Genomic DNA, 18,938 nt, shown 5'->3' with positions numbered 1-18,938 from the left:
TACTGCAGACCTCATATCCAGATCCCGAGGCCAGAATAGTTCAGATGTATCTAGGGAGTATGACACAACCTTTGCATGAGGGAAATAGGGAGTATAATTGTGCCCTCCTCCACCCAGTCATTCACTGTCATAAAAGAGGCACATAGGTGTGTGTGTTATGTTTGTCTGTACAAGGAACTGTTTTCATCTCTGCTCGGTCTTAGATACTGGAAGACATGAGGGAGCAGTGTGCTCTCATTGTGTCCTTATTGCTTCTGAAGATTTCTCTCATCTTGTGTGGTTTGACAGACATCAGTTGCTTTTGGAGAATAAAGTACAATGCAGATGATGATGGAGATATGAGAACTGACTGTTACTTTTTTCTTTTCCTGTCTCGGGAATTTGTAGAGGAAGATTTTTATAACACTCTCATTGATTTTAGGTAAATCATTACCTTCTCCAATTCCTGCCTAAATGTCATGAATAAGAAAACTGTTATGTTCTTTCCTCTGAAATTATAAACTACAGAAAATTTTCTCTCTTTAAAATCATTATTTTAATATTTTCAAATGCATTTCATTGTAGTGTGTATTTGTTATATTAGACGCCAGTTCACTGAGATATAAGGTAAGAGAGCCTGCCTCCTCATGAATCTCCTTATGTTGAGTGTTGTCATTGCACAGTGTCTGATGATCTGACATGAAAACAGAATCCACACCACTAGCAAGAGATTAGTATAAAAAGGCTGCGTCACAGTATCTTCACTTTTCTGGAAAGGATTCCCTAATTGTATTTTTTGAGTCACTGAGATGCACTATCATATCATTTGCAAATAGAGATACTTTGACTTCATTCTTTCCATCATTTATCTCCTTGATTTATTGTCTTATTTCTCTAGTTAAAACTTCAAGTAGTATAATGCATAAATATTATAGATGTGAGAAGCATTGTCTTGTTCCTGATTTTACTGGAATTGCTTTGTTGATTCCACTTAACATGATGTTGGCTATAGGCTTAGTCTAATTTGGCTTTATTATTTTTTACATATGTCCCTTATTTCCAAAATTGCTCTAAAACATTTATGAGAAAATGTGTTAAATTTTATAAAATAATTTTTAGCATGATCTGATTATGCTTTTTTTTAGTTTGTTTATATGGTGGATTGCATTGATGTATATTTGGGTCTTCAGAATAAAAATTTCCAATTTTCTCAGGAACTGCCAGACTGATTTTCAGACTCATTTTACTATCTTGTAGTCCCACTAGCAATGGAGAAGTATTCCTGTTTCTCCACATCCTTGCCAGCATCTGCTGTCACCTGAGTTTTTGAACTTAGCCATTCTGACTGGTATGGGGTGTAATCTCAAGGTTGTTTGGATTTGAATTACCCAGATGACTAAAGATGTTGAACATTTCTTTAGGTGCTTCTCAGCGATTTGGGATTCTTCAGCTGTGAATTCTCTGTTTAGCTCTGTACCCCATTTTAAAAAATTGGGTTACATGGTTCTCTGGAATCTAACTTCTTGAGTTCTTTGTTTATTTTGGATATTAGCCCTCTATCAGAAGTAGCATTGGTAGAGATCTTTTCCCAATCTGTGGCTTGCCATTTTGTCCTATTGACAGTGTTCTTTGCCTTATGGAATCTTTGCAATTTTATGAGGTCCTCTTTATTGATTGTTGATCAGATTGTTGATTGGTGTTCGGTTCAGGAACTTTTCCCCTGTCCCATGTGCTGGAGGCTCTTCTTCAGTTTCTTTTGGGTTAAATTTGGTGTATCTGTTTTTATGTGGATATCCTTGATCCACTTGGACTTGAGCTTTGTACCAATACTATGCAGTTTTTAATCACTATCTCTCTGTATTTCAGCTTGACATCAGGGATGGTGATTCCCCCAGAAGGTTTTTAATTGTTGAATTTAGTTTTCACTATCCTGGTTTCTTTTGTTATTCCAAGTGAATTTAAGAATTACTCTCTCTAACTCTATGAATTGGGTGGGAATTTTGATGGGGATTTCATTGAATCTGTCTATTAACTTTGACAAGATAGCCATATTTTGCTGTATTATTCCTAATAACCCATCTTCTTTCCGTCTTCTGAGGTTTCTGTCATTTCTTTCTTCAGAGACGTGAAATTATTGTTGTACAGACCTTTCTTTCACTTGTTTGGTAAGAGTCACACCAAAATACTTTGTATTGTTTGTGGCTATTGTGAAGGGTGTTGTTTCCCTAATTTTTTTCTCAGCCCATTTATCCTTTGAGTATAGGAAGACTTCTGATTTGTTTGAGTTAATGATATATCCAGCTACTTTGGTTCAGTTATTTATCAGCTTTCAGAGTTCTCTCGTGCAATTTTTTTGGGACACTTCAGTAGACTGTCATATCATCTGAGAATAGTGATATTTTGACTTCTTACTTTTAAATTTCTATCCCTTTGTCCCCCCATTGTTGTCTAATTGCTCTAGATAGAACTTCAAGTTCTATACTATATTAAATGAATAGGGAAAGATGGCAGCTTGTCTAGCCAGGCTAAAGGGTTTATCTATCTTGTTGATTTTCTCAAAGAACCAGCTCCTGGTTTAGTTGATTCTTTGTATAGTTCTTTTTGTTTCTATTTGTTCGAATTCAGCCTGGAGTTTTATTTTTTCCTGCCATCTACTCCTTTTTTGTCCATTCGCCTCTTGTGCTGCCAAGCTGTTAGTGTATGCTTTCTCCAATTTCTTTTTGGGGCATTCAAAACTATGAGTTTTCCTATTATCCCTGATTTCATTGTATCCCCTAGGTTTGGGTATGTTGTGTCTTTATTTTCCTTAAATTCTAAAATGTCTTTAGTTTCTTTCTTTATTTCTTCCTTGACCAAGTGATCATCCAGTACAGCGTTGTTCATCACCCATATGTATGTGAACTTTCTGCTATTTTTGTTGCTTTGAAGTCCATTTTATTTCAATTTGTTTTATAGTGAGTTACATATAGTGGATTTGCATATATCGATCCGCCCCTACATCACTAGAATGAAGCCTATTTGATCATGGTGGATGATGTTATGTATGTGTTCTTTTATTTTGTTTGCAAATATTTTATCGAGTAATTTTGCATCAATATTGATAAGTGAGATCTGTCTGAAATTTTCTCTTTGTTGATTCTTTTTTTTTTTTTTGGTTAAGGTATCAGTGTGACCCTGACCTCATAGAATGAATTTGAAACTTTTATCTCTGTTTCTATTTTGTGGAATCATTTGAGGAATATTTGCATTAGCACTTCTTTGAAAGTTTGGTAGAATTGTGGGCTAAAACTATCTGTTCCTGGGCTTTTCTTGGATGGGAGACTTAATTACTGATTCTGTTTCCTTAGGTGTTATAGGACAGTTTATATAGTTTACCTGATCTTGATTTAACTTTGTTAAGTGGTTTCTGTGTAGCAAATCACCCCTTTCATTTAGATTTTCCAATTTGGTGGAGTCCAAGCTTCAGAAGTAAGACCTAATGAGTTTTTTAATTTCCACACTTTCTGTTGTTATCTCTCCCTTTTCATTTTAATTTTCTTAATTTGGATACTGTCTCTGTGCCTTTTATTTAGTTTTGCTAAGGGTTTGTCTATTGTTTTGATTTCCTCAATGAACCCACTCTTCCTTTTGTTGATTATTTGTATTGTTCTCTTTGTTCCTATTTGATTGCTTTCAGTCCTTTGATAATTTTCCTGCTGTTTACCATTTTTTTGAAATTTAACTGTTAAGCTTTTTACATTTCAATTGTTATCCCCTTACCCCAGTTTCCTCCTCCCAGAAACCTCCTATCATTTTTCCCCCTCCCCCTTTTTCTGTGAGGGTGTACCTCGACCAACCCACCCATCTGCTCCTGCCTCCCTGCCCTCTATTCACCTACACTGGAGCATCTATTGATCCTTCATAGGACCAAGGACCTCTCCTCCCATTGATGCCTGCAAGGCCATACACTGATACATATGCAGCCAGAGCCATGTGTGGCTTAGTCCCTGGGAGCTCTGGGGGGTGTGGTTGATTGACGCTATTGTTCTTCCTATGAGGTTCCTTCAGTCCTTTCTCTAACTCCTTCTCTGGGAACCCCACCCTCAGGGAAATGGTTGGTTACACATCCAAGTCTGCATTTGTAAAGCTCTGGCAGGGCCTCTCAGGGGCATCTGTGTCAGGTTCCTTTCAAAAAGCCTTTCTAGGATCCACAATAGTGTCAGTGTTTGGGACTGTATCTGGGATGAAACCCCAGGTGGGGCAGTCTCTGGATGGCCTTTCCTTCAGTATCTGCTCTTTGCTTTGTCCCCATATTTGCTCCTGTGAGTATTTTATTCCCCTTTCTAAGAAGGACCAAAGTACCTACACCTTGGTCTTCTCTCTACTTGAGCTTCATGTGGTTTGTATGCTGTGTCTGGGTATTTGGAGTTTTGGGGCTAATATCTACTTATCAGTGAGTACATACCAAGTGTGTGATCAGTTCTGCACTATACCCATCTAGTCCTGGGCTTTTTTGGTTAGGAGACTTTTAATTACTACTTTTCTTTATTTAGGGGTTATGGGACTGTTTAGATGGTTTCTCTGTTCCTGATTTAACTTTGGTATTTGGTATCTGTCTAGAAAATTGCCCCTTTCATCCTGATTTGCCCGTTGTGTTGAGTATAGGCTTTTGTAGTAGGATCTGATGATTTTTTTTATTTCCTCAGTTTCTGTTTTTTATATCTCTCTTTTGCTTTCTGATCTTATTAATTTGGATATTGTCTCTGTGCCCTCTGGTTAGTCTGGCTAGAGGTTTATCTATCTTGTTGATTTTCTCATAGACCCAGCTCCTGGTTTTGTTGATTCTTTGTATAGTTGTTTTTGTTTCTACTTGGTTGATTATCTCCTGACATCTACTCCTCTGGGGTGCATTTGCTTCTTTTTCTTCTCAGGCTTTCAAATGTGCTGTAAAGCTGCTAGTGCATGCTCTCTCCAGTTTCTTTTTGGAGGCACTCAGAGCTTTAAGTTTTCTTCTTAGCACCACTTTCATTCTGTCCTATAAGTTTGTATGTTTTACCTTCATTTTGATTAAATTATAAAAAAGTCTTTAATTTTTTTTTATTTCTCTCTTGACTAAGTTATCATTGAGTAGAGTATTGTTCAGCTTCCATGTGTATATGGGCTTTCTTTTGTTTTTGTTACTATTGACAACCAGCCTTAGTTAGTGGTGATTTGATAGGATGCATGGGATTATGTCAATCCTCTTATATATGCTGAGTTCTGTTTTGTGACCAATTATTTAGTTCATTTTGGAGAAGGTACCATAAGGTACTAAAAGAAGGTATATCCTATTATTTATGATGAAATGTATAGATATTTGTTAAATTCACGTGGTTCATAATTTCTGGTAGTTTCAGTGTGTCTCTGTTTAGTTTTTGTTTCCACGATCTTTCCTTTGACGAAAGTGGGGTGTAGAAATCTCCCACTATTATTGTGTGAGGTAAAATGTGTGCTTTGAACTTTAGTAAAGTTTCTTTTATGAATGTGGGTGCCCTTATATTTGGAGCATAGATGGTCAGAATTTTCCTTTGATGAATGGGTAGATTTTTCCTTTCATAGATATGAAGTGTCGTTCCTTATCTTTTTTTGATGACTTTTGGTTGAAATTCATTTTTATCTGATATTAGAATGGCTTCTCTAGCTTGTTTCGTGGGACCATTTGCTTGGAACATTGTTTTTTAGCCCTCTACTGTGAGCTAGTGTTTGTGTTTGACACTGAGGTGCATTTTCTGAAAGCAGCAAAATGCTGGGTCCTGTTTAAGTATCCAGTCTGTTAGTCTATGCCTTTTTATTGGGGAAGTGAGTCCATTGATGTTAAGAGATATTAAGGAACAGTGATTGTTGCTTCCTGTTATTTTTGATGTTATTTTTAAGTTTGTGTTACTATCTCCTTTTGGGTTTGTTGAAAGAATCTTACTTTCTTACTTTTTCTAGGGTGTAGTTTCTCTCCTTGTATTTGTGTTTTTCATCTATTATCCTTGGTAGGGCTGGATTTGTGGAAAAGATATTGTGTAAATTTGATTTTGTCATGGAATATCTAGGCTTTATCATCTATGATAATTGAGAGTTTTGTAGGGTATAGTAGATTTCATATGCATTTGTGTTCTCTGAGGTCTGTATGTAATCTGCCCAGCATCTTCTAGCTTTCATAGTCTCTGGTCAGAAGTTAGGTGTAATTCTGATAGGACTGCCTTTATATATTACTTGACATTTCTCCTTATTGATTTTAATATTCTTTCTGTTTTTTGTGCATATGGTACTTTTAATATTATGTTATGGGAGGATGTTCTTTTCTAGTACAATCCATTTGGAATTCTGTAGGTTTCTTTTATATTCGTGTGCATCTCTTTCTTTAGGTTAGGGAAGTTTTCTTCTATAATTTTGTTGAAGATAATTACTGGCCCTTCAAGTTGGGAATGGCTATTCTCTTTTATACCTATTAACCTTGGGTTTGGTCTTCTCATTGTGTCCTGGATCTCCTGGATGTTTTGGGTTCGGAGCTTTTGGCATTTTGCATTTTCTTTGACTGTTGTGTCAATGTTTTCTATGGTATCTTCTGTGTCTGAGATTCTCTCTTCTATCTCTTGTATTCTGTTGGTGATGCTTGTATTTCTTTATTGTTTCTTTTTCAATTTTTAGATTGTGGATGGTTTTGTTCAATTCCTTTACCTGGTACATTTTGTTTTCCTTCAATTCTTTAAGGGATTTTTGTAATTTCTCTTTAAGGGCTTCTCTACCTGTGACCTGTGTTCTCATGTATTTCTTTAAGGGTGTAATTTATGTCCTTCTTAAAGTCCTCTATCAGCACCATGAGATGTGATTTTATTTATTTATTTTTCATTGTCTATTTTATTTATTTACATTTCAAATAAAAATTCCTTTCCTTGTTTCCCCACTGAAAGCCCTCTATCCAATCCATCCTCCCAAGGCTCACCAACCCACCCACTTCTGCTTCCCTGTCCTAGTATTCCCCTATACCAGATGTGATTTTAAATCAGAAATTTGCTTTTCTGGTGTGTTGGGGTATCCAGGGATCACTGTGGTGGGAGATCTGGGTTCTGATGATGTTGAGTAGCCTTGGTTTCTATTGTTTAGGTACTTCTCCTTCCCTCTCTCCATCTGGTTATCTCTGATGTTAGCTGTTCTTCTTGTCTCTGACTGTGGCTGTCCCTCTTGCAAACTTCTGTGTTAGTGCTCCTTGGAGACCAGCTATCTCTGAGAGGAATCTGAGTATGAAGTGCTATGGTACAGAGTCAGCTCTGGGGTTCAGAGAGATACCAGAGTGATCCTGTCCTCAGCTGTTCCTTGGTACCTGTGTACTGATGGCTCTGGGAGGATGCCTCTTGGGCCAGTAATTTGAAGAGAAGTGGTGGTCTTACCTGTGCTCATTGGTGTGTCAGTTCTTCTGGGAGGCCAGGTGTTCCATGATTGTATTTGTGTGTGTAGTGCTGTGACACAGGATCAGCTCTGGGTGTAGGCAGAAACTGGAAGTCTCCTGTCCCAGGCTGCTCCTAGGTTCCTGTGTCCTGACGGTTCTTGGTGGGTCCCTCTGAGCAGCAGTGGTAGTTTTTCCTCTGTTAACAGGCTTGGCTGCACTCCTGCTCTCCAGGTGCTATTTGGGTATGGAGCCCTGTGTCAGAGGGTCAGCTCAGGGACTGATGGAAACCCCTGTCTACTCTTTCTTGGTGTGTTTACTTCTTTTTTCTAGAGATTTCAGGTGTTCTTTTAAATTGCTAGTATGAGAACTGTCTAATTTCTTTGTGAAGGCATTTAGTGATGTCAACTTTTCTCTTAGCAGTGCTTTCATTTTTACCCATAAGTTTGGGTATTTTGTGCCTTAATTTTCATTGAATTTTTGAAACTCTTTCATTTATTTTTTTCTTTGATAAATTTGTCAATGAGTATACACTTACTTAATTTCCATGAGTTTGTGTGCTTTCTGGTGTTTCTGTCCACCTTTAATCCATGGTGTTCTGATAAGATGCAAGGTTTATTTATTTATTTTTGTTTTTGATCTTCTGGTATCTGCTGAGGCTTGATTTGTCATGGAGTTCTGTTCAGATTTGGTCTTCTAATAGTGTATTGTGATGCTAAATACTAGCTCCCAAGGTCTGGTTGTCCTACAGGGATGAGAGAATCCTAAAGTAGACACAAGGGATTCTAGGTAACCTTGCCTCCTAATTTAGACCTGGTTGGTGAATAAGGATACTTATAGCAGAAGAGAGATAGGCCAGATTTGAGTTCCTGGGTTTGGGGGCATAAAAAGAGATCATGAGAAGAATAGCGAGAAGGTTTTGAGAGGACAATGTTACATGGCGTAGGACTGATATTGACCATGAGTGCCAGTCATTTGGATCTAAGATATGCCCAGATGGAACATGATTATTGATGGGAAAGTAAATTCTAACAGTTTAGAGCATAGATATCCTCCCAGCTCTAGTGGTATAAACAGTTATTGTAAAACTAAAGGTGTGTGTCTTTCATCTGGGAACTGAATGCTCAAAGGCTGCATAGAACTCCCCCAGCTCGATATTAAATATGAACTACAACAAATTCCCAAAACATTGTGGGGGCAAGAACTCACATTTACATTTGATCTTAACCAAAAGGCCGAGAAGCTATTAAGAACTCACATCTAACAAAACTGATTTCAGATACTCCAATTAAAATGTGTGCTGTCTCTGTAAGACTAGGAAGATGGGGAGAAATAGTTCATTTGAAAGGTTGGGTTTTTCTTAAGTCTTGTGAGGTGGTAGGGGAGAGTCTGGGAATATTATGTATGCTGGTTTGGTACACATGATTCCAGGAGGTGATTCCTGGAGTTGAAGAGTAGACTAAATTACAGCTATGTCTCCAACCCCAAACCGATTAGCAAATGTCAGAACTCATAAACTACAAATTGTCAGACTCAAAAGTCAGCCTGGGCTCTTCCATGGTGCTGCTGTGTGTTGCTGTAGAGATGCAGCCTAATCTTGCAAATATGGAAAGCCCTAGCTGTGCAGTGAGGCACGCAAAGTCCTTCTGCACAGAGCGCAGAGAGTGGGGCTTCATACATCCTGCAGTCAAAAGAATTATAGAGAATAACCTGAATTAAGGTGTCAATGCTACCTTAAGCAGCTGGTTTCCTTGAACGTGGGCTCCCATGTGGAAACTGGTGACCGCTCAGTCTAGCAAATGGCACATGGCTCAAGTCAAAAACCCTCAGCGAATGAAAGGCAATTTGAATGAAGTCAAATAACAAGAAAAATATTAAATTAATTTATACAAAGAACGGGGTATGTAGGATATTTATCCACATAGATTTTAATTTCCAAAGACGGATGAAATGGAAATTGATATAAATATTTTGAAGCATACATTGACAATAAATTAATAAATGAATAAACAAATAAATAAGGAAATGAATACATAAATAAATAAGGAAATAAATCCAGGCCTTCGATCTGAATACTTGGGAGACAAAGGCAGGGACAGGTAGGTTCCTTGTGTGTTCGAGGCTTGCCTAGCCTACAGAAAAAATTCAAGTCAGTCTGGCCAATGCAAAGGAACTCTGTCTCAATAAATCATATTAATCGTTTTATATTATCAAAATGAAGGTACTCATAAGTGAAATGTTTGTAATTGTATGGTGTATTCCCTTTTCATCAGAACAAAATAGCGTAGGCCTTTAAAAAAGGTGTGTGGGTAGCAGGTACTGCTGGATTGAATCAATCTATACTTTTTGTGACATCAGATTGCTGAACCAGGGATATGCTGTTTGGAAGAGAGGCTCTACATTTTTGTTAACAGGAAAGAAGAAAAAGGCTTTGGAATTTTTCCAAAGTAACAAAGATCAGATTTGATAAATGGAGATTTCCTGATGATCTCAGTTGCAGACAGGAGAAAATTAAAAGGACCAAATGCACTAGTAATGTATAGTGCTAATAAACCCTCTTTTGAAACCACTCTGAAATATATATGTACCCAGCCAGAACTTCAGCTAATATGTCCAATAAATGTTGTTGGCTACAAAATTCTCATAACTAATTACAAATAGTCTTTTCATATGAATGGAGTTTTGAATCCACGCAGTTTGAATATATGCTCAAACTAATCTCTGAAGAAAAGACAGTTGTGATTCAAGTCACATTTTTTTATTTTTCTCCAGAATGAGAATTGAAAGACCAATATATAGCAAACTGGATGTCTTACATTGTGTTCTAGTTCATGGATAGAATTCAGAGATCAAACAAGTACTTTATGAATTTTCATTAACTCAAAATATCTCATATGAGTCATCTATTTTGATGAATTCTGAAAATAATTTCAGCTTTAAAGATTTCTTCTTCTATGCCTTTATATTAGGGCAGATAGAATTTAAGCAGAAATATATAGGGGATATAGTGTAAATATTACTTCAATTGATTTGAATATTTCATGTCTGCAACATCCTCCATAATGTTACTGTGCTTTTTTTTTTTAGAATACCAACATGGAAATATGAGTTTATTCTTATACTGCTTTTTGCTACTGATGAGATTAACAGGAACCCCTACCTTTTACCCAACATGTCTTTGATATTTACCTTCCCGGTTGACATGTGTTTTGATACATTGGAAATAATTGATGAAATAAATTTACCACAAAAAAAATAAAAAATTTCCAAATTATGTGTGTAACTTGCCTGGATGTGACATAGGTCTTACAGGACCATCATGGACTATTTCTTTAAAACTGGAACTCTTTTCCAGTTATCCAAAGGTGAGGCTCTCTGAGAAAAGAAGAGTTAACAGTTGGTCTGTGCCAATCCCAGGTTCCCACGGAGAATGAATGGGCAGCATGGGTCTGGATGTGCTTGTCTTTATATTCTAAAGTATCAAGGAATCAGATATTGACAGGACAGTAAAGTTTATATCACGAGAATGAATGAACTGGAAAAATAAGCAAATGTTTTATTGAACATTCAGATAAATATTATATTCAGATAAATATTATAGAATCCAATAGGAATGATACAGAACATTTACAGGGTAAACTTATCGTCCTTTGGAGGAATTCTGGAAGGTAAGTAACACAACTCATAGCTGAGAATGGACTTCCAGCCAATCATATTACTCACATTGGTTCCTCTGTTCTTCATCCTTCAGATTTTCTTTGGACCATTTCGTCCTATCCTGAGTGACAATGTCCAGTTTCCCCATGTCTACCAGATAGCACACAAGGATGCATGTTTGCCCCATGCCATGGTCTCTTTAATGGTTTATTTTACATGGAACTGGATAGGGTTGCTCATTTTGGATAATGACCAGGGAACTCAGTTTCTCTTGGATTTAAGAGAAGAGATGCATAGAAATGGAGTCTGTTTAGCCTTTGTGAATGTGATCCCTGATAGCATGCAGACATACATGACCAGGGCTGAAATATATGATACTCGAATCATAACATCTTCAGCAAAGGTTGTTATCATTTATGGTGAAATGAACTCTACCCTAGAAGGTAGCTTCAGAAGATGGGTATATTTAGGTGTACAGAGAATCTGGATCACCACCTCACAATGGGATGTCATCACACGTAAAAGAGATTTCACCCTTGATGCCTTCCATGGCACTGTCACTTTTGCACAGCATCATGTTGAGATAATCTAAATTTAGAAACTTTATGGAAACAATGAACACTTCTAAATACCCAGTAGATATTTCTCAAATGAGACAGAAGTGGAATTCTTTTAATTGTTCAGGTTCCAATACCAACTATAGCTCAATGAATCATTATTCTTTCAACACCTTATTGGAATGGTTATCCCAGCATAATTTTGATATGGTCCTGAGTGAAGAAGGTTACAATTTATACAATGCTGTGTATGCTGTGGCCCATACTTACCATGAAGCCATTCTTCAACAAGTAGACTCTCAGGAAGCAGAAGAATCCATTGGAATATTCTATGATTGTCAGAAGGTAAGGTATCTTACTTTCTATCATTCTTAAATTATGTTATTTTTAAATGGCTCCAGAAATGCTGCTATAAATTTGGCAGAGAATTCTCACAATATCAGGATTTATATAACTTAAAACTCCCTAATGTAAATTTGGGGATAAATAGATTGAACAACATTAACATTCAATGTATGACAACATTTTTTATATGAAGATTAGTTACTTTTGTCAGAATATTTCTCAATATTTTGCCAAATTAGTTTAATATTTGAATTAGTAACTGGATTTTTTATCATAAAGTCTTCAAGTCACAACTAGCATTTTTCTTAAGAAATAGAATTCACATTGGTCAAGGTCATGCATAATTATTTTATGAGGTGTCAATTAATTATATACACAATTATATGGACTTTGTTCTTATTAAACTTATTTTTTATATCTGTGCTGTATTTACATGATTTTAAAACCCCCTGTCTTCCTTTTAACAACTCCAAGAACCTCCACTCTTTCTGAATATTATGGCTTCTGACTCTTTTCATGTAATTAATAAATGTTCACATCTCTGTCATTATGTTACTCAATAGTTCAAAAACATTTGTTCTGTCAATTTCTGTCATAAAATATATATGAAGTTGTTTTTTTTTTTTTTTTACCTGTGACATATCTTGTGTGCCATTAGGTAGGACACCTTCAATACAGTTGCTTTCCTGTAATATATTATAAATTATTGGACTTTCACAGTGTCACTTTGCCTTAGTGAGTTGGCATATGTAATCATCTAATGATGCATCTCATTTAGATTACTTCATTGCTGAAGAAGAGGGTATTTACTAATCCTGTCGGAGAACTGGTGAACATGAATCTAAGAGAAAACCTGTGTGCAGAATATGAGATTTTCAACATTTGGAATTTCCCTCAAGGCTTTGGACTAAAGATGAAAATAGGAGGTTACTTCCCTTATTTCCCAAAGAGTCAACAATTGCACATATCTGAAGACTTGAAGTGGGCCATGGGAGAAACACCGGTGTGTACACTGTAATTTTTATTCTTTTTTGCATGTTTATTTTATAAAATTTTGTGGCACTGGGTCACGGGTTAGTGGTAGAGAACAACTTCATGTCTTGTGACAGAGTAAAGCACCCACATATGATCGTTTACAAATTGCTGTAAATCTAGCTATTGGAGATCTAGGGGCTCTGACTTCCTTGGAATACCTCAGGTGGCAAAAACATGTATAAAAACTTGAAAATATCATAAAGATGTTTAGTCTATTAAATTTTGTAGTAAGACTAGTAAGTGCTCTTAACTATTGAACCATCTCTCTAGTGTCACAAATATTTCCTTGCTTTGTCAGCCATGGGGACGTTGAAGCAATCGCACCTCAGAGGCAATGAGCATGCCTGGAGTATGATGAGTCAACCAGTTTGGCATGGGAAAGAAATGATTTTAAGACCAGTGCACACAATATTTAAGATGAATCTGGAGTGCTGTATGGTGTCAGAAAGTAAAACCTGTAAAACACATTTAACAAAATAACAGTGAGGTTATGTAAAAAAGAAATAGTATACATATATGAATAAAACTGCATTTAACAATATATTATAATATATAACATATTATATATTTATATAATAGAAATATTTAAAACATCTACAATATACTATAAATAATATTTATATACTATACAATTATATATAATATATGCATTATTATACTATATTAATATAAATTAGTTATATAATATATAATTAATAACATAATACATATTAATATAATATATATTACAACATATATATTCAGTTCTGTTTCCTTAGAGAACTCTGACTACACTATGTAATGAAATCTTTGAACTAGTTCCTAAGCATTCAATAAACTAGAATTGATTTAAGGAATGAAGTCTCTTAAGTGAAAAGTATACTCCTATACACAGAGTTATTTTTCTTATCAGTATATAGCTTTAGAAAAGATGCCATCAAACCACATAACCCTAAACTATTTTGACACTGATGGAGATATGGGTAACTATTTTTATATTCCCAACTATTCTTTCATGGTTCTACAGACCACAGTAAACTAATATATTCTGCATAGCATTTGAGTTTCTCTTTTCTTGTCCACACTCTATTGCTCTTCCTATTAAGCAAGATTATTTGCAATTATATATCTGTCCCTATTTTACTTTTTTTGCATGGCAATCTCTGACCTCCCACCTGGTCCCCACCTCACAGTAGTCTGTCGTTCCACTCTCCATCCCCTTCTTCTCTGAGAGGGTGGGCACCCCTTGGCTACCCCCCCCCATACTCTGGTGTGTCCAATTTCTGCACAGTTATGGGCATTCTTTTCCACTGAGGAAAGACATGGCATCCCTGTTGGGAATGGATTCCACAGATAGGCAGCAGCTTTAGAGTCAGCCTTTGCTCTAGTTGTTGGCTTGTAGACAACTATCAGAATGAGCATGGGAACCCCAATGGAAGAGTTAGGGGAAGGAATGAGGGAGCTGAAGGAATTTGCAACGCCATAAACAACAGTATCAACCAACCAGACTTCTGAGAGCTCCCAGGGACTAAATCACCAACCAAAGAGTTCACATGGCGGAACCCATAGCTCCAGGTGCATATGTAGCTGAGGATGGCCTTATGTGGCATCAGTGGGAGGGGAGGCCCTTGGTCCTGGGAAGGCTTGATGCCCCAGTTTAGGGGAATGCTACTTGAGTGAAGTAGGAGTGGCTGGGTGAGAACCCTCATAGAATTGGGGAGAGGGGGAATGGGATAGGGGATTTGTGGAGAGAAAACCAGGGGAAAGGATAACATTTGAAATGTAAATAAATAAAACATTAAACATTGTAAAAATAGTTTCAAAATATTAATATTATAATTATATAACATGCAGAAATATCACATAAAAATTGGTTCTATGTTTTATTTATATTTTTATTATTTTATTGATTTACATTTCAAATGTTGGCCCCTTCCAAGTCCTTCCTCCATAAGCACAAAACCGCATACCCGTTCCCATTCACCTCTAAATGGGTGTTCCCCCACCAACTCCCACATATCCCTCTAGCATCTCTCTTTTCTGGGGCATCAAGCCTCCACAGGACCAAGTACATCCCAACTCACTGAGGACAGACAAGGCAGTCTTCTGCTACATATGTAGTGGGGTCATGGACAAGTCCACATATACTCTTTCATTGATGTCTTAGTACATGAGAGTTCTGAGGTATCCAGTGATACTAATGTTCTTCCTATGAGGTAATAATCCCATTCTACTCCATTAGTCGTTACGCTAACTCTTCCATTGGCTCAGTACAATGGTTGACTGTAAGTTTCTACATCTGTCTTAATCAGGTGCTGGTCGACCCTTCCAGAGAACAGCCATGCCCAGCTCCTGTCTGCAAGCACATCATGGCATCAGCAAGAGTGTTGGGGTTTGGTGCCTGCCCATGTAATGGACCCTACTTGGTCTGGTTCCTGGATGGCCTTTCATTCAGTATTTGCTTCATTATTTGTCCCTTCATTTCTGTTAGACAGGAACAGTTCTGAATTAAAAATTTTGAGCTGGGTGGGGGCCCAATTCCTCAATTCTGGGCCTTGTCAATGCACTGGAGGTGGTATCTGCAGGTTCCATATGCCCACTGTTGTGAATTTGGGCTAATGTTATCTCCACTGGGTCCTGGGATCCTTTCCCATTCCTGGTTGCTGGGACTTTCTAATTGATACCCCATCTCCCATCCCACACTCCTGTATAGTTCTATGCATTCTCCAGACCCTCTGCACTTCTCTCCTGTCTGCATGTATACATGATTCTGTCCTCAATTTCACCTCTGCCTATCATACCTCTCCCACCAAGATCCCTCATCCCTCTGCTTCCCATGATTATTTTGCTCCCCCTTCTAAGTTGAACTGAGTCATCCACATTTGAGCTTTCCTTCTTGTTAAGCTTCATATGGTCTGTGAATTGAATCCTGGAACATTTTGGCTAATATCCACTTATCAGTGAGTAAATACCATGCATGACCTTTTGGGTCTAGTTTACCTCACTCAGGACGATATTTTCTAGTTCTATTCATTTGCCTGCAAAATTTGTGAAGTTTTCATTTTTAATAGCTGAGTAGTATTCCATTGTGTAAATATACCACATTTTCTGTATCAGTTCTTTGGTTGAAGGCCATCAGTGTTGTTTCCAGCTTCTAGTCATTATAAATAAAGATGCTACTGACATAGTTTTGTATGTGTCCTTGTGACATGGTGAGGCATCTTTTGGGTATATGCCCAGGAGTAGTATAACTGAGTCTTAAGGTAGTTCTATTTTCAAGTTTTTGGGGAACTTTGAGGTAAACTTCAATAGTACTTGCATTAGATTGCAATCTCACTAGCAATGGAGGCGTTTTTCTCCTTCATATCTTTGCCAGCATCTTCCATTATCTGAGTTTTTAATCTTATTCATTCAGATTGTTGTAAGGGAGAATTTCTGTTTTGATTTGCATTTCCCCAATGACTTAGGATGTAGAACACATCTTTATGTGCTTCTTTGCCATTAGAGATTATCAGTTGAGAATTCTCTGTTTAGCTCTGTACTCCATGTTTTAATTAGGTTATTTGGTTTGTTGGTGTCTAACTTTTCGAGTTCTTTATATATTTACATATTATCCCTCTGTCTGGTTTAGAATTAGGGAAGATCTTTTCACAATCAGCACACTGCCATTTTGCCCTACTGACAGTGTCATTTGCTTTACCAAAGCTTTTTTTCCATGAAGACCTATTAGTCAATTGTTGATCTTAGGCCTGAGCCATTGGTGTTCTGTTCTGGAAAAGTTCCTCTGTGCCAATGAGTTTGAGGCTATTCCCATTATCTGTTCTGTTATATTCAGAACAGATATCTGGTTTTATGTGCATGTCCCTGTTGCACTGGAACTTGACCTTTGTACAAGGAAATAATTATAGATCAATTTGCCTTCTTTTACTTGCAGACTGCCACTTAGGCCAGCAGTACCATTCTTTGAAGATGCTTTCTTTCCCCACTATATGGTTTGGCTTCCTTGTCAAAGATCAAGTATCAATACGTGTCCAAATTTATTTCTTGGTCTTTGATTCTACTCCACTGAACCACATGTCTGTCTCACCAAAACCATGTGCTCTTTATCACCATAGGTCTGTATTACAGCTTGAGGTCAAGGACGGTGATTCCCCCAGAACAACTTTTATTGTTGAGAATTATTTTCACTGTCCTGGTTTTTTTTTTTTTTTTTTTTTTTTTTGTTATTCTTTATGAAGTTGATAATTGCTGTTTCTATCTCTGTGAAGAATTGAGTTAGGATTATGATGGGGATTATATTGAATCTGTAGATTTGTTTTGTTTTAATAAGAAGGTCATTTAATTATATGATCCTGCTGAACCATGAGCATGGGAGATCTTTCCATCTTCTGAGGTCTTCTTTGATTTCTTACTTGAGACCCTTGAAATTCTTGTCATACAATTCTTTTGCTTGCATTTTTAGAGTTACACCAACATATTTTATATTATTTGTGTCTACTTTGAAGGATATCACTTCCTTACTTTCTTTTTCATTCTGTTTATCACTTATATAAAGGAGGGCTACTCATTTATTTGAGTTAGTTTTATGTCCTGCCATTTTGTTGAAGTTGTTTGTAAGCTGTATCATTTCTCTGGTGGAATTTTGGGCATTGCTTATGCATATTGTCATATCTCATACACATAGTGATACCTTCACGTTTTACTCTGTAATTTTTGTCCCCTTGATCTCCTTTTATTTTCTAATTGCTCTAGCTAGAACTTTGAGTAGTATATTGAATAAATAGGGAGTGAGGGGGCAGCTTTGTCTTGTTTCCAATTTTAGTAAGAGTGCTTAAGTATTCTCTCCATTTAATTGGATGTTGCCTATTGGTTTGCTGTATATTGATTTTTATTATGTTTACATATGTGCCTTGCATTCCTGATTTCTCCAAGACTTTTAAAATGAAGGGGTGTTGTATTTTGTCAAAGACTTTTCTCAGCATCTAATGAGATGACCCTGTGATTTTATTATTTGATTTTAGCTAGTGGATTACATTGATCAAGTTCTGTATATTTTCCAGTTCTAACCATTTGCCTGAAATTTTCATGAATTCATTGTTTTTAATTGCTGAGTAGTATTCCATTGTGTAAATATACCACATTTTCTGTATTCATTTCTTCATTGAGGGACATCTGGGTTCTTTCCAGCTTTGGTTATTATAAATAAGGCTGCTATGAACATAGTGGAGCATGTGTCCTTATTGCATGCTGGGGAATCCTCTGGGTATATACCCAGGAGTGGTATAACAGGGTCCACCAGAAGTGTCATCCCCAGTTTTCTGAGGAACCGCCAGACTGATTTCCAGAGTGGTTGTACCAGCTTGCAATCCCACCAGCAGTGGAGGAGTGTTCCTCTTTCTCCACATCCTTGCCCATCCCTGCTGTCTCCTGAGTTTTTAATCTTTGCCATTCTGACTGGTGTGAGGTGAAATCTCACAGTTGTTTTGATTTGCATTCCCTTAATGATTAATGATGTTGAACATTTCTTAAGGTGCTTCTCAGCCATTTGAAATTCTTCAGGTGAAAGTTCTTTGTTTAACTATGTACCCCACTTTTAATAGGGTTATTTGGCTCTCTGGAGTCTAACTTCTTGAGTTCTTTGTACTGGATATTAGATCTCTATCACATGTAGGATTGGTAAAGTTCTTTTCCCAATCATCTTTTGGTTGTTATTTTTGTTGATAGTATCCTTTGCCTTACAGAAGCTTTGCAATTTTATGAGGTTCCATTTGTCAATTCTTGATCTTACAGCAGAAGCTATTGGTGTTCTAATCAGGAACTTTTCCCCTGTGCCCATGTATTCCAAACTCTTCTCCACTTTCTCTTCTATTAGATTCAGCATATCTAACTTTTTGTGGATGTCTTGATCCACTTGGATGTGAGCTTTGTGCAGGTAGATAAGAATGGATAAATTTGCATCATTCTACATGTTGACTGTTAGGTGAACCAGCACC

General features: G+C 36.9%; 1 pseudogene; it reads left to right on the top strand.

The window, feature by feature from the left end:
- Positions 1 to 215: 215 nt before the first annotated feature.
- LOC127670582 (vomeronasal type-2 receptor 116-like) lies at positions 216 to 15,452 on the top strand (annotated as a pseudogene).
- The last annotated feature ends 3,486 nt before the right edge of the window (positions 15,453 to 18,938 follow it).

The sequence above is a fragment of the Apodemus sylvaticus genome, chromosome 20 (assembly GCF_947179515.1).
Source record: "Apodemus sylvaticus chromosome 20, mApoSyl1.1, whole genome shotgun sequence".
Classification (NCBI taxonomy): Eukaryota; Metazoa; Chordata; class Mammalia; order Rodentia; family Muridae; genus Apodemus; species Apodemus sylvaticus.
This window is presented reverse-complemented; position numbering and strand designations above follow the sequence as displayed.